The sequence below is a fragment of the Palaemon carinicauda genome, chromosome 28, assembly GCF_036898095.1.
Source record: "Palaemon carinicauda isolate YSFRI2023 chromosome 28, ASM3689809v2, whole genome shotgun sequence".
In the NCBI taxonomy this organism is placed as follows: domain Eukaryota; kingdom Metazoa; phylum Arthropoda; class Malacostraca; order Decapoda; family Palaemonidae; genus Palaemon; species Palaemon carinicauda.
In genome coordinates, this window is record NC_090752.1 from 35,201,902 (window position 1) to 35,211,901 (window position 10,000).

At 33.0% G+C, this 10,000-nt stretch overlaps 1 protein-coding gene across 11 annotated transcripts in view; it reads right to left on the minus strand.

Annotated features, from left to right (window-relative positions):
• Positions 1-10,000, minus strand: part of LOC137621495 (uncharacterized) — a 303,174-nt gene that overhangs the window by 37,104 nt on the left and 256,070 nt on the right. The window lies entirely within an intron of this gene.

Sequence of the window (10,000 nt, forward strand, 5' to 3'; positions counted from 1 at the left end):
CTGATGTATCACATATATTTTATCATGACTTGAGAAAACTACCTACAATATGTGTGTTCTAAAGTGAATAAAGGTTATGAACCTCTGCTGTTGAAATTCTTCATGAGTTTTTTCTATTGTATTATACTCTACAGCAATATGTTATTATTCAGTTTTCAAATAGGAGTAATACAACATTTTCATTGCATTTTCTCAGACTCACAACACAAACAAGTTGGCAACTAGCTATCATAGCAGAGGCTTCAAATGCTTTTAAAATAGTTTAACACAGTTTTAAAGTTGTTCAGCATTAAAATTATCTCCTCCAACTTCGTTTCCTAATATGATTTACAAAAACTAAATGATGAGTTAGTTTTGTTTTTGAGTTCATTTTATCCCACTCATGAAACCAGTCCCATTAAACATCTGAAGACAAAATCATATTTTTCGGCGTTATTTCGCTAAACTACACTATTCAAAAGAAAAAATACTTTGCAACAATACCTTATTAACAAGATTTCCAAAGTTTGCTGCAGACAATTCCTGAGCTAATCATAAAAACTATACCATTTAAAGTTCTCAATGATATAAATACTGGTAACAATTAGAATAAACACAAAAGACATATTGTGGGGTAGTACAGATAACAATGTTATGAAACACAAGAAACTTATGTGAGAGCCTCTTTTCTGTCATTTTTAAATACATTCAACATACTTTTAAATGCTTTAAGCAATACTGAATGTCTAAAAAATCCTATTTGTTTAAATACATGAAAAATATTAAGGTTATTATTTATCAATTTATCAGACTATGAGTAAATATACAGGTAGTACCTCAACCTTATTCATATTAATTTTTGCCCTTTGAATTATAGTATGTACTTTTATACATTTTCCAAAAATTGTACCAATAAAATAATGCCATCCCATTTCTTTTACTTGGTTAAATATAGTCATTTTTTGCTAATTGTATGTTTTAGCATAACATTTTTTGCAGTCTATACTATATTGCTTTCAATCATTCAGGAATGGCCTTTTCATGGGATAGTCCACTCTGCACTGCATTGCATCTTGGGAGAAAACAGTTCAGTTGCACAGCAAACTGAAAGAAATTCAGTGAGAATAGAAGTAAAGTAGAAGTATAAAAAGTAGAAACAGATAGGGACTGAAGAGACACTGAAAAAAACCCCTTGAGTAATGACTTTAATGCACTATGTGAGATGCACCAACGGCATTTAAATTTTCTTGAATGTTCAGAGGTTTAAAGGATATGGTAAGGTATCACCGTATGAATGGTCACTTGGCCAAATTTATATTATTTCACTACACTGCTGCTAATAATCATATGTTCCATTACTGATATTATACAGCTCTTTTACTTTATTTACTCACTAAGAGGGGTAAAACTTAAGAGAGATTATTTCATAAAGGTATCTTACCCACACTACCATTTACATCAACTTTTTTTTGTGTGTGCAAATTTTGAGAGTAATGTTTCGATACTATTGATCTCAATGCATGTTCTTAACATGTCACATTTCCCGTCTAACCAAATAATTTCATACTTATTGGCTCATAAGAGCTGTTACACGAAATGACATTCCTATCAGGGTCTTACGAATAACCTTTTTGAGGTTTTAAGTTGTTCTATGAACCTTCCCTCAGCTTAATAAACATATGCCGGTAAAATTTTAAACATTTAAAAAATCTTTTTTCTTTTCTTTCCCTTCAATATACATGTGCCCCTAGTAAAGGAACGGGCAATTCTAGCAGTAAGTGGCAAGAAGCCCTGTACTAACACACCAGAATGCCCCTGGTAAAGGAATAGAACATTCTAGCATTAAGTTTTTGAGAAGCCCAGTGCTGAAGCACCACTCTCTCTTTGTACTTAGTTTCTCTGTCGTCATGGATTAATTCAGGTGTGCTCCAGATCTTTTACTACATATTAAGATATCTTTCCCTGGATTTATTTGCAATTAGTGCATGAAGAGTTCAAGGAAACTGCTTGTGGAAGATCATGAACCTCATTCACTGTGTGTATCATGTAGAGGGTATTATGGTTTAAATGGCCGTTGTGAGAAACACACTTGTCTCACAGGCCCTATCATGAAAAAGTATATTTCGATGCTTGCCGGTCAAAGCGCAAAATGAAACTTGCTTTTAGTTCGGAAGGAAATCCAGTTGATTATAGCAGGGATGACAACGATAGTGACTTTCCACCACCTTTAGTTAATTTGCATAACCAGCCAATTTCTGATAGTAACGAGTTTCAAAAGCTCTTGACATCACTAAATTCCTTTATTAAATTTCAGAAGTCCAGTGAATCCTCTCTTAAAAGCATTAATTCTGATCCTACTTGCCTGTCTGCCAAACATATCCTAACTTCCAAGTTGAGTTTAGTGATGTTATTATTACAAGCTAAACTACAACCCTAGTTGGAAAAGCAAGATGCTATAAGCCCAAGGGCTCCAACAGGGAAGAATAGCCCAGTGAGGAAATGCATAAGAAATAGAAAACTTCTTCAAATCAGTAATATTAAAATAGATTTGTCATATACAGTATAAACTGAAGAGAACCTTATATCAACATAAAAACATTCGCTGCAAGTTTGAACTGCTTCAGTTCCACCAATTCAACTGTCTGATTAGGAAGATCATTCTATAATCTGATTACAGTTGGAATAAAACTTCTTGAACACTGTGTAGTGTTGAGCCTTAAGACAGTTAGAATTAACTGAATACCTAGTACTATGCACAGGATAGTACAGTCAGGGGAGATCCAAACGCAAAGGATGGTCAGAATTATTAAAAATCTTATGCAGCATGCCTAAATCACTAACTGAACAACAGTGCTAGAGATTAATATCCAGATAAGGAATAGAAAAAAATAATAGAATTAAGTGCTGTCAAAATAAGCTTTGGGGAATGCAGAATGATTCTGTCCTCCTTCAGATGAAAGTGTATCAGCAGAAAACAGGATTCTTTGTCCAGTAAGAGCTGTTTAATATTATTTGGACAAAACTACATGCATTAGAAGTAGTGTCACTAATTTGTTTTCTGGGATTATAAGCCTCATTGTGGCTGCAGGGGTCTTGGTCTAAATACTTTTGAAACACTCTTATCCAGGGAGTATATGGGGTTTCAATTTAATTAAAGATTTGGAGACAAAAGTATCATTTAGATCAAGAAGTATAAATTAGTGACACACTATGGTCAAGTATTCTAAATAGCTTTAGTAAACTACCTGAAGTACTGTATTTCAAACCGTATCTTGAGATGTGACGTTGGAAGTAGTCTAAACCAGGTTAGTAAATCTTAACCATAGTACAGTATATTACTTTAACTATATATTTCCTTCACTGGTGTCCCACCTCCAACAGTGTATGAATCAACAAAAGGAACATCAGGAAGGTAATTGAAATAAAAGGAATTTTAATAATAAAATTTCTTATTTATATAAGCATCTGATGTTCATAAAAATGCTCACCCTCTTCCCCACTGACTCGTGGCATGAAGATGATAAGGATAATTTTGACTTTGAAAGTGAAGGGATAAAGAGAGACTGACTTGTCAGTTCTGGGCTTCTTACCTCTTACCACTCGAATGTTCTATTCCTTTACAAGGGACATGTGTTGACTGAAGGGAAAGAAAATGGGAAAATTTTAAAATTTCAAAAGATTATACTGTATGGGTAAACATCAAACAAAAAGGGATTCTAGAGATGCAGGTGGGTATAGAGATAAGAAATCTCTCATTAAAATTCTGTTTTTACTTCCAAATTATAAGATCTTGAATGTTCTTGCATATCTTGTAAGCATGGAAGTACTTTTAGGTAAGATATAAATCACTGACATGATTTTTAATATGTTAAATAGAATAAAAACAATCAATTTAGAAATACTATACAATGAAACCCAGGAGTTCCGACACATCTAAACTTGATATTCTGTAACATTTTTGTACCGGAAATTAAAGGATATTCAGATAGAATGGATAATCCAAACTTCTTAGAAACTCTATGACTGAGACATATCTCCAGCAGCATAACACTAACTGAGACAAAGGTTTCCAGGAAAGTACTTAATTTTCTTGTAAGTCCCTTTTAGTGCACAAATATACACTTTGTTGCAAGCTCTTTTTCTTAATTTCTATAATTTGGTGCATTTTTTCCTATAGACACACAATTGAACCAAAGATGTTTAGTGGTAAGGAAAATCCACGAAGAGAAGTTGAGAAGCAAAAAAAGAAAAAAAAAAAGAAATTACAGTGCAAGTATACAATATTTCAAAGGAATAGTGATTCCATAAGGTAGCCTTCTTTTAGGCCATCTAGTCTTCTTACTACAGGTAGAATTTAATTATCATTTATTTATGGTAGTGTTTTAAATCTTTTAGTTAAGATTTTTTTGCATATAAATATTACAAGCTTCCTGTAAAAATACAGTACAGCAAGTGTTATTTGCAGTCTAGAATGGATTAATCACATTCACCTTACTTCTTATTAGGAAAATTAATTTGGTGTTCCAAAATACTCCAGAGTTTCACAGTATACAGATCCCTTACAAATGGCTATGGCTATAAGAAAGTTATATGTAAAGATTTAGAATGGGCTCAGATGGAAATTCTTAACATTACTACAATCAAAAGATTTTATCCACTCCATCGCGATTAACAATAATTCACAGTAATATTATCATCAGTGAATCAGCATAGCTTTTGGATAATGTATTATAAAGGCATACTAAAAAGCATAAAACAGCTGGCCAGGGTTTTCACACAGTGATACTAACATCCCTTTTAATTTTCACTGGTCAAGTGCTACCTCAACTAAAGTCTTAACTATTTTTCCATATTCTAGTTTTTAACTGATAAACCATTGATAAAATTTGTATTCATCGTGTCTTCATTTTCATACTTTACTCCATAATCACTAAATTGCAAAAACAGACATTTTCAATACAGCACTTTTCATAATCCAGTAAATAATCACTGAAGCATTGCTATGCATAAAGAAAAACACAAGGTATGAAACACACTTAACATCAGTCACTTTGCTTAACCTGAAAAATAGGGAATGCACATCCCAAATATTTTCAACAATCAACATCACTCAAAATTAAGAAAACACTGAAGTTTTCATTTTTAAATTCACTTGTCAACGACTAGCACTTCAGGATGTTATCACTTCTTCCTTAACAATTAATGAGTCCTGCTGTCCTCCATGAACAATAACTGTTGTCCATAATTTGCTTATATCTGATTTCCTTTTTCAAGACAGAAAGCTTGCATCAAGTAATATTAAAGTGCTATAGGACCTCCTAAAACTTCTCCAATGTCTAAAACAAATAGCATATTGAAAGTCAAAGTGATATCAAGAAGTAATGATACAGATACAGAAGTCAAGAAGTATCTTCATTGCAAAGAAGCTCAAGGATTGTAAATGTAGTCTCATGCATCAAACAGGCAGTATATGCTACAGAACTATAAAGATTTTGGGAAACCTCTGAACAAGCAGTACTGCAACATCACCATGAAGAATAGAGGAAAACTGTAAAACCATGCATAAATTTTACACATTGGCTATAGAGATCAAATTCTGTGTAAAGTGAGAAACTGTATTACTTTTCTCCATCTAAAAAAAAAATTATCTTGTATTCCTTTTTTTTAAATGGACCCAATCTTTAATTCTACTAAATTCTGTTCTTCAGCAATGTTTCAGGCAATCAGGCTTGAACATTTACAAATGGTTTTGAAGAAGCTGAAAATTTTTTTATCTGATATGAAGAAATTTTGCCATTCATTGATAATTACTCTACTCAATCACTGAAGTCATATTTCCCCTGGTTTATGACACAATGTCATCTACATCAAATGAAACTGTAATCTTCTTACTGTTAACTCGACTGTACTCTGCATTCTATAAATTCTAGTGGCCCTAAAAATATTTGAAAGTATTTGAAACAAGATACTACTGCTGCTGCCTCCGATGCCTTAGATGACCGCGGAGGTAGCGGTCATTTGTGGTGGATAATGTGGGAGGGTGGGCTATGGCACCCTAGCAGTACCAGCTGAACTCGGTTGAGTCCCTTGTTAGCTGGAGGAACGTATAGAGTAGAGGTCCCCTTTTTTGTTTTGTTTCATTTGTTGATGTCGGCTACCCCCCAAAATTGGGGGGAAGTGCCTTGGTATATGTATGTATGTATCAAAATGTTTACCATGAATAATTTATTCGTTTACACTTTTATTTTCATTATCAAATTTCAATATTCATTATCCTCATTATCATAACTATCTTTAACTCAAGCAATAAAGTTTGAAGAGTTTATAAGCTGTACATACAGTTCTCAACTGTGTTTTTCTCTAGAGTACTCTTTGGATTTGGAGTTACAAATTCCTTAGAATCTGATAGGATTCAAAGTTTCATTCTTACAGGGAGAACTATTATTTCTTTGAAACTCTCCTTATATTCATATTGCTTCTTCTCCAAAGCTCAGTTTATTGACATTTACCCAAAATTTATTAAAAAATTCAAATTTTCTTTCCTTTCAAAGATACATGACCCTAGTAAAGTAATAAAACAATCTAACAGGTGATGGTAAGGAGTGTCAGCAGTTTCACATTACTGAGTTTTTCCATCGCTGCAGTGAACCAAAATGTGTCCCCTCTTCAAGATTGTGTTAAGTGTTTATTGTTTTAACTGTTTTCCCTCCTGGATTTATTAGCAATCCTGCACAGGGAAAGCACTGTTTTTATAAAACCCTTGTGAGGAGTATTATTTCTCAGTATATTTACAGAAAATATGTTTCTAATTCAAGTGTTTATGGAACTGGAGTCTACATTGTGCAGTATTAAGCTTTTACGTTGTGAACAGAACAACATTACCTTGAAGAATCTGATATCTTATCCAAGATAATATCCACTAAACACCAAGCTGGTATGTTACTGAACTGCCTATGAGGTTCTTTGCAAAGAAACATTTCTGCCAAAATTATGAGATGTAGGTTTACTCCTAATATCTAGAACCTTAATCTTCAACGCTTTTAAAGATTTGGATCCAACCTTGGCGAGTTTCTGTGATCCAACTTTTGATTAGAAATAACCATATTTGGACATTAGACAAATTGTAATTTTAATATCACAGCAAATTAGCGACATTACCTGTAATGTTCATAGTTTGTTCAAAATATACTGAACGTTTTTTACTGGACAAAGGCAACTACTGTAGTTTCAGATGAAATATTTACAACCCTTTATAATGAGGGGAAGTGAAAAATATTGCTAACTATTCTTAGTCTATTGGCTGCTGGTGCTGTAATCTTTTAAATTTTTTCTTTAGTTCAATTAAGTTGAAGATTTCTATTTTTGATATTTCAAATATCATTAGAAAACAATTCAGAGCCCTACATTTCAAACTGTATTTCCATATGGTCTCCATTAAATTGAAATAGAGGGTAGAATCTTAATTACCGTATTTCACATGTCATAAGACGCTACAAGTGGCAAGACCCACCCTTACATTAGCAAAGCAATTTTTGGAAAAAAGAAATTGAGGGTTTTACAAGCTATCTTAGTAGCAATTCCTTGTCAACGACTCCAGTGACACTTTTGTCTGGTGCAGTAAATTTCATATATTTGGGTGTATTATGAAATTTTTAAGATAATATTGATTAGCTGCATGCCAGTTATCCCAATTTTACTACATATTCATATAAGAAACCATTAAACCAGTCATAGTTGTCACCACAACTACAAGTTTAGTGTTTGGTGTTTCAAGTATTGTTACATTAAAGCAGTGTTGCCAAATGTTCTTAATCAAATTTTGGTAAATAAGTAAAATTCCAGCAATATTTTCCAAATTCCTCATATAGCCTACACATTTTCACACAAACTTAAATATTAATCAAAGAAGTCTCTAGAAATGCTGCTATATGAAATACTTTTGCAACTGCATGTGACTTTAGGTCTAGTTACTTTTCTGCTAACTTGGTAACAATGCATTCAACTGACAGTGAAATTATTTTTTCCAAGTTCGTATTCAGCAACTGTCTGCATTGTTTCGGAACTCAGGCAAGAAAGTCACTATCAAAATATTGCTTTTTTATAAAATGTTAACAAAATGTGAGAAAGTAGATAAATACTGAATAAACAACTAATATACCATAGCGTTGTCTACTAGGAGACTACTAGTTTTCATGTTTGCTTGTAGAAGGGGGTTGGCAAGTCATCAGCTGATTACCAAAACAAATAACTTGCTACTCTACTACATTAAACAAAGTACAGTATAATATAATAATAAATCTATTTATTACAAATGAATGATAATTGTAGGTTTATATTTTATGTCTGGCGAGTGTGAGAGCTTGTATGTCATTAGTTGGGTGTTTGAGGGATGTTGTCATACTTCCCTATACAACTTTTTCTTATTGTTAAGACGCAGGGTGATTTTGGGGGGCATTTTTCATGATGAAAGGTGCATCTTATGACACAGGAAATACAGTATTTTCTAATTTTAAATTTATTGTCAACCAATTTTCCCTTCACTGTTGTCCCACCTCCATCAGTATGTGGGAGTCAGCAACAAGAACATCAGGGTAGGTTCAAAGAAATAATTATAATTTTAATATTGTTTTCTATTTCTAAAGTCTCCTGGTGTTCATGAACATGCTCAGCCTCCTCCACACTGACTTGTGATGTCAAGGAATAGGGAATACTTTCAACTTCAAAACTAAATAACATGAAACTGCTTACCATTAACCACAAGCCTGTTTCATTACTTACTAGGGTTTAGTCATTTGAAAGGAAACATAATTGGAAAATTTTCATTACACTTTAAGGATTGAACATTGTTAAACAGAGTTTCTAGAGAATAAGCAATATGAATGTCAAGTGAGTAAAGAACTGAAAAATTTATAATGAAATTCCATTCTTTCTTTGTAGCCCTGGGCTTGGGTGCTTATCTCAACCCCAGGTGCTCTCAGATGGATCCTTTGTCTCATTTAACCAATTCTGGAGTTTTTAGCAGTTTTGAGTATTATAAAGCAGATTAAATGAAAAATAATTGAAGTTTCCACCTCCAAACCTTGCCATTTTGCTCGTAGATAAATGTCCAGAATACTGTACATGAAAAGTAAGGCTCTTTAAAGTCCAGGATCTCACGAACCACAAAGCCCATGAGAGGACCTACAATGTGAACTAATTATAAGCACTGTAGTGGATTTCAATGGAAAAAATAATTTAGATATCTTTTCTCAAAACAACAATAAGCAGCATTGGATAACACATACAGTACTATACTTGGTTATGAACAGCAAATCATATTTTCTGGATTAAAGTATAGTATCTCATAAGATGCAAGTGCTTAGAAATAAGGATACTGTAAAGACAATAATTCATAAGTCTGTTGTTAGGCGTATTTCAGCCTTTATTTAGCATGAAATGCATGGATGTATACATGCAAATAAGGCTCATCTCAAACTCATATCGTATTGGCAACCAGCACGAATATTTACTTCATGTTCTGTATAGATGCTGCTGGTATAAAAAAATCTCAGCCAAATTTATAGCAGCATATATTGCCTGACCATGCCTGTCATAAGTATAAGCAGATTTTTGTCAACTCTTGTAGCAAGTCATACAATTGTTCAGCAAAGAATCACTTCATTGTCATTAGTAGGTTTTATCAGAAATGAATAAATCTTTAGTTGGCCAGTCAACAGCATCCAAACCACAAATAATATATCAAGTAGTTGATAACATATTCCTATACTTAGTATAGTTAAATAACTGGTAGCTATGATTTCCCATGCAAGTGATTCAAAGAGAATGGTATCAGAATGACATGATCTATAATGGAAACTGTTGTAATGTATTTATCAGATGATAATCGTACAAAAAAACTAGTTAATTAACCACCGTTCCTATACTTCATTCTAATAAATACTACATTACAGAGAGTAAAATGAAAATGCTTTGCATATAAAGCTTAATAACCCCCAAAGCTCTGCCAGAAACAAAGACAGTA